The sequence below is a fragment of the Penaeus japonicus genome, unplaced genomic scaffold (genome assembly GCF_977035675.1).
Source record: "Penaeus japonicus unplaced genomic scaffold, GWHDUDI00000001_assembly GWHDUDI00000010, whole genome shotgun sequence".
NCBI classification, from domain to species: Eukaryota; Metazoa; Arthropoda; class Malacostraca; order Decapoda; family Penaeidae; genus Penaeus; species Penaeus japonicus.
The window spans coordinates 1,907,846-1,915,345 of record NW_028234412.1 but is presented as its reverse complement, the minus strand read 5'-3'; positions in this window follow the sequence as shown (position 1 = coordinate 1,915,345).

Below are 7,500 nucleotides of genomic sequence, written 5' to 3'. Positions count from 1 at the left end.
TATTAGAGAACTGATGCATTTCTTTTTCTTCGTAAATACAGAGGATTGTTGTACCACTAATATCAATTAATTCCTACAAACATTTGTGACATTTCCTTCATGAAAATATACCGTCCAGACACGTTTTTACCCAAAAGAATTAATAAAGATATTTTTTATCATTCGCGTAGAAAAAAAAAGAAAAACATCCACAATTCATATTCATAGTATATGATTTTTATATTTTATTTCGAATATCTTTATGGCAGCGAAATTCATTGCCACCAGCAAGATATTGCAGTCCATTTCGGCTTATATTAAAACTCACACATTTTGTTATCATTTGTTCTAGTTTATTTATTTCTACATTTCTTCTACCATTTTCTTTTACACTAACTCTATTTATTCACAATAATTGCATGTTTTATTTTATAGAACTTTAAGGGGGTCGGGGTACGATACAGTAATATATGATAGGTGGGGAAGAGGGGAGGGGGGATGGGGATAAAAAATGGGGGTGTAGCTCTGGCACAGGGGGGGGGGGGGGGGGATAAAGTGTCATTGCCACAATTAAGAGTACAGTGTTGACACTAGGAGAAGGGCAGGGGAAGGGAGGGTGGGGGGGGGGTACAATACAGTGCCACGGAATATAAGGAGGAGCAAGTGGACAACAAATTGAAGGGCGTAATATTGGCACTGTGGAGGGAGGGTGTGAGGGGGGCGAGGAGTGGCACAATAAAATATCATGGGGATAAGTGGTACGGGGGGAAAAGAAAGTGGCCCTCAAAGTGAAATAGGGTCAAGTGTTGGCACGAGGGTCAACTTCCTTACTGTGTTCTCCCATGCAAGCTGAGGATGGGAGACAGTGTCCGGGTTAGATGATTTCAACATGAATTGAAAACGTTACTCACAAACAAGAAAACAAATAAACAATTTGACCAGGTAAGACAGGGAAGAAAAGGAGGAACTAGTAGCAAGAGTCGAACAAGAATAGGAAGTGGAAGACGTGTGATAAAGAGAGGTAGATGCAATTAAACCATAAATAGCGAATTAATAGAAAAGCAGAGTTAACTTATCAGACATCAAACAGATCATGTAATTATATGCAAAGGATATAGCAGCATGAACACTAATGACATGAGAGCAATGTTCAGCTCAATATAGACTAAAGCTTTAGCAATATAGCAGCAATATAGCATCAGATTAAACATTCTATTTACATATACTATCAAATAAAAGAAAAACAAGAAGAAGAATAAGCAGAAGCTTGGAAGCTGCTGAAGGATTTATGAGAGGGAGATAAGAGAAACAAACAAACAAGTAAAGAGTAAAGAAAGAGCGGCATGAAGCAATAAACTCAAGAGTTTTGATATACTGTGTTGTGTGTGCGTGCATGAATGTGTGTGTGTGCGTGCATGAGTGTGTGCGTGCATGAGTGTGTGTGTGTGTGCGTGTGTGTGTGTGTGTGCGTGCATGAGTGTGTGTGTGTGCGTGCATGAGTGTGTGTGTGTGTGTGTGTGCGTGTGTGTGTGTGTGTGTGTGCGTGCATGAGTGTGTGTGTGTGTGTGTGTGTGTGTGTGTGTGTGTGTGTGTGTGTGTGTGTGTGTGTGTGTGTGTGTGTGTGTGCGTGTGTGTGTGTGTGCGTGTATGTGTGTGTGTGCATGCACATGTGTATGTACGTGTATTGCAAAGTACGTATACTTGTCTGTGCAGCTACACACGAGTCTGTATGCATGTACACTCACGTGCGGACATCTGTCAAGTGTAAGTGAGAGAAAGAAAAAAAAGAGGACAAGACCGAGGGAGACGAGAAAGGAACTCAAAGACAATGCACGGAACCCATATCGAACAAGCCGGAGGGAGACTTACGACATAGTAGAAGGGACATGCCTTCTGCTGTTTTCGTCGCCCAGGCCGTAGATCCCAGCCACGGCAGCCATCCTGAAGGCGTGGGCGCGAGGAGGCCGCTACGGAAGGGAGGGAAGGGAGGGAGGGATGGAGGGACAGAGAGAGGGAGGGATGGGAGGGAGGGAGGGAGAGCGAGCGTGTGTGGTGCTTGTGGTGGGGTGGGGGAGAAGGGGTAGGGGAGAAGAAGCCTTAGCTCCCCACCACCACCTTTGAAACCCCCCTCTTTTTTTTCTCTCTCTCTCTCCCCCTGTGGCTCCTCCTCTCTCTTTTCTTCTCCCTTCTTCTTCCTCCTCCTCCTGTGTTTCTTCTTATTATTTCTTCTTCTTCTTCTTCCTCCTCCTCCTCCTCCTCCTCCGCCGCCGCCGCCGCCGCCGCCTCCCTCCTGGGCAAGACTTGAGCTATCCCTTACGGAGGTCCTGGAGGTCAGGAGGTGGGCGGGGCTTGTGAGGAAGAAGAATGGGCGGGGCTCCTCATTATGAGAACGGAGGAGGGGTGCTTGTCACTCACGACTCACTCGCGTCAAATCAGCCGATGAAAAACATGAGAGGGGAACAAAAAGGAGGGGGGCAAATCACACTCATGGCATCCGATTTTCGCCCTTCAGTAACTACGTCATAGTGGCGATCACCTGCGCGAAAAACAACACCTTCTATTATGTATCGAATATAGACTTTGGACACTTTGAAGTAACACTTTATTTCGCTCACTTCTTTTTTTTTCTGTAAATTCCAGGTTTCTCTTCGGTTGAATCTTAATGGCAGAAAAGGTACACCACTCTCGAAAAAGAGGTAAAAATAAACAAAAGATATATGAAAAAAGATAAATAGATAAGAAATGGAAATTGAATTGGTAAATGGATGAATAAATAAACAGTAATAAATGATAAGGTAAAGCGAATGCAATCGAGATATCCCAGATTATCAAGAGAGAGAAAGGTAGAAGATAAACAAGTAATAATCAAAATAATAATGATAATGAAAATGATAATAATAATGATAAAAATGATAGTCATAATAATAATGATAAAAATAATAGTCATAATAATAATGATAAAAATAATAGTCATAATAATAATGATAAAAATAATAGTCATAATAATAATTATAAAAATAATAGTCATAATAATAATGATAATAATAATAATACTCTTAAAAAATAACAAGAATGATAAAAAAAAATATTAATAAGAAAAAAACACGAAACAATAACAAGTGAATAAAACCAAATGAAATAAATGTAATCTTGATAATTCCAGCGATTCCCGAATATTCCAATGAATTCCAATTTCGCATGCGGCTGAATCCGGAATAATCTTGTGATTTCGAAAACATTCCAGCGATTCCGGCGATGGTCTCAAATTACTTGGAGAAATAATGATTAAGTTTTGGAGGATTTTGCCCCCTTTTCGAGTCGCTTTAAGACCTCGAGAGATCTCAAGGGCGTCTCGGCCCACCAAAATATGTTGTTTCTTTCTTTCGTTCTTTCTTTCTTTTCCTCTCCTATTCTCATAAAAAACGAGATTTTATATTTTTAGTAAGTGTTATTATCTATTTGGTGGGTATGCTTTGAAAGATAGAGCTGGGGAAATAGGCAGATGAATAGATAAGCTGATGGATGGATCACACACACACACACACACACACACACACACACACACACACACACACACATATATATATATATATATATATTATCTATTTCCACATGCATTTCCTTCATATACATCCTCTTTACTCCCATCCTATATATTCCCATTGTTCCTCTATCTCCCCCCTTAACTTCCTCCATTATATCCCTTTAATCTCCCTTCACCCCAAAACGAAGCTTTTTCTCCATTAAGGACAGCCGCAAGTGAAAAGAACTTTGTCTTCAGCCCCGTTGCCTTTTTTGTTGCAGATGATATATAAAAACAAGGACAAAAAACGAGAGAGGATATTAGTATACTGGCATCCCTTCCCCCCTCCCCCTTCCCCCCTGGCTGTAGAAAAAAAGAAAATGGAAAAAGAAGAAGAAGAAGAAGAAAAGAAGGGTGGAAAAAAAGAAACTGTCTGGCAAGAAATAAAAGGGGAACATAAAAAGGAAGAGAGAGAGAGAGAGAGAGAGAGAGAGAGAGAGAGAGAGAGAGAGAGAGAGAGAGAGAGAGAGAGAGAGAGAGAGAGAGAGAGAGAGAGAGAGAGAGAGAGAGAGAGAGAGAGAAAGAGAGAGAGAAAGAGAATGAGAAAGAGACACACAGAGAAAGAGATAAAGAGAAAGAGAAAGAGACAGAGAGAGGCAGACAGAGAGAGACAGACAGAGACAGCCAGAGACATAGAGAGAGAGAGAAGCCATATAAAGAAAAAAAGAAAAAAAGAAAACAAAAAGGAGAAAAGACCTCTCCATCAATAGGAAAATGAAAACCGCTGTCGGGGCTTGTCATGGCATAGCAGCCATGTGCGATGCGCGCGTCGGGAGGAGTAGGCCTAAGGCTCACACACGAATTGTTTACTGTCGGGTAATTGACCCTTTTTTAATTAGGGAAGCGAGGTCGGGAGGAGAGGAGGCTTTGCCTTGTCTCTTTCCTCCCACGTGCTTATAAATGGGAGAGGGAGAGAGAGAGAGAGAGAGAGAGAGAGAGAGAGAGAGAGAGAGAGAGAGAGAGAGAGAGAGAGAGAGAGAGAGAGAGAGAGAGAGAGAGAGAGAGAGAGAGAGAGGAGAGGAAGAGAGGGAGAGAGAGAGGGAGGAGAGAGAGAGAGAGAAGAGAGAGAGAGAGAGAGAGAGAGAGAGAGAGAGAGAGAGAGAGAGAGAGAGAGAGAGAGAGAGAGAGAGAAAGAAAGAGACAGAGAAAGAGACAGAGAGAGACACACAGAGAGAAAGAAAGAGACAGAGACAGAGAAAGAGAGAGAGACAGAGAGACCGAGCCAGCGACAGAGCCAGAGAACCAAAGAACCAAAGACCCAGAGAGCCAGCAAGAGAATCCCAAGACGCAAGGAAGGCGACTCCTACCCCTTCCCTCTCCGAAGGCAAGCACACACGCACGGCAAAAGCAAGCCCGTTAGTTAAACGGTCCCCCAGCTCGCCCCGTCCGCCCGCTTGTATTGGCACCCACAGCGCCTCTGTGGCACTCGGTGATTGGGAGTCCCGTTTGCTACACGAGAAGCGCATTGTCAATATCGCCACTGCGGTGCCATGTATAGACACCCCCCCCCCCTTCCACCCCCCATCTTCCGCCCTCCCCCCTCCCCCATCCCGCGGCTTATTTCTCCACTTTCTCCTTATTTTTCTCCTTTATCCCCATTTTACTATTACTTTTACTATTATATATATTATCATCATACTTTCTTACCATAAATATTATTATTATTATCATTATCCTAACTGCTATTGCTATCATTATTGATATCATTATCATCATCGTTATCATCATTATTACCATTACCATTATTGTTATCATTGTTATCATCATTATTATCATCCTTATCAACATTATCGTTATTCTTCACTTGTCTATTTTCTCTCCCTCTAAAAGGAAATGAGGGAAGAATGAATGAATGAAGAAATAAATGAAGGAAGGAAAGAAGAAAGGAATGAATATAGGAAGGAAGAAAGAAAAGGAATGCAAGAAAGAAGGAAGGAAGGAAGAAAAAAAGGAGGAAAGAAACAATGAATGCAGGAAGGAAAAAAGGAAATAAATAAAGAAAGAAAAGAAAAGCGAAGGAAGGAAGTAGAACAACCAAGAAGAGGAAGAGAGAAAAACGACACAAATCACAGCCCAAGATGCAGGTTCCTTGAATCGCAAGAATGCAACGTGTGATATCATTCTCCTTATCATTGTGTGCTCTTACGGATTGCGACTTGATACGAAGGAGCGACTGGGCTCAATAGGGTGACAAACCACAGGGATGTGTGTTGCGAGATGTGCAAGAGGAGACAGATATTGAGAGAGAGAGAGAGAGAGAGAGAGAGAGAGAGAGAGAGAGAGAGAGAGAGAGAGAGAGAGAGAGAGAGAGAGAGAGAGAGAGAGGGAGAGAGAGGAGAGAGAGAGAGAGAGAGAGAGAGAGAGAGAGAGAGAGAGAGAGAGAGAGAGAGAGAGAGAGAGAGAGAGAGAGAGAGAGAGAGAAGGATCAAAGGAAGAGCCGGTAAGAGGACCCAAGCTTTATTGAAGCAATTTTTCTTCCCGGTGAATTGGGGTTACCACTATCTTGACTTATTGTTTTGGATTTTCGCTCATTCTAGTCGTTATCACCATCATTAGTTTATTACATTATCAATGCATATATAACGTGCACACACACACACACACGCACAGAAACATACACACACACACCTACATTAATACATACAGACATACATAAACACACACACACACACACACACACACACACACACACACACACACACACACACACACACACACACACACACATAAAGTCAACATTTAGAAGAAAACAAATACACGTTACAAATGATCCATCCCTCACCCTCTCCCCCACCCCCCACCCCCCCGTCGAATCTCAGATAGAGGAAGTCAGTTTATCACTATCTGGGATCAGAGGGGGGGGAGGGGATGAAGGGGGCGGGGGGGGGGAGTGAGGGAGAGGGGAAAAAGGAGAGGGGAGAAAGTAGTGGCCTTTTTTCCCCCCTTCTATATTCCCTCTAGTCTCGTATACATGTGTTTCAGTTACTATATTATTGTACACAAGATTATCTGGCCTCTGTCCTTGGATGGCTAAAGGGGAACGGCCGGTAGGAAGGTTGAGGAGAGAGAGAGAGAGAGAGAGAGAGAGAGAGAGAGAGAGAGAGAGAGAGAGAGAGAGAGAGAGAGAGAGAGAGAGAGAGAGAGAGAGAGAGAGAGAGAGAGAGAGAGAGGAGAAAGATGGGGATATTAATAATGAAATAGAAGGAGAAGAAGAAGAGGTAGAAAGAGAAGAATGAAGAGGAATAATAATAATAATGATAATGATGATAATAATAATAATAACAATAATAATGAAAATAATAATAACAATGGTGAGAAGGTGAAGAAGAAGAAGAAGGAGAAGCAGACGAAGAAGAAGAAGAAGAGGAGGTACAGGAAGCAGAAGGAGAAAAGAAAGATGAAGACGAAGAAGAAAAAGAATGATTAATGACGTTACAGATCCTAGAACCTTTATTAAAAAAAAAATATAGAAAAAAATAAACAAATTAATGCTAGCGAATAATAGTGACATATATTATTAGTTAATATAGATTTTTGGTAATAATAAGATCAATGATAGAATTGATTATGGAGATGATAATTTGGAATCGATTCAATAATTACCAAAGGTTAATGAAAATGCCAAATTTAGATAGAGGAGAGAGACAAAGCGATGAAAAGGAAAGAAAAAAAAAGGAAAAAAAAGAAAACGAAGAGTACCTAATAGGTCTATATATAAATAGTAAGGCCTTCCTTGCTAGGTCTAAATCTGTCCGCCGTCATACCCTCAATAATAAGAGAGTGGGTTGGTGGGGGGCAGCGGGGGTAAGGGGAAGAGGGGGAGAGGGGAAGAGGGGACGAGAGGAGGAGGGGAAGAGGGGGAGAGGGGAAGAGGGGAGGAGGGGAAGAGGGGGAGAGGGGAAGAGGGGAAGAGGGGAGGATGGGAAGAGGGGAAGAGG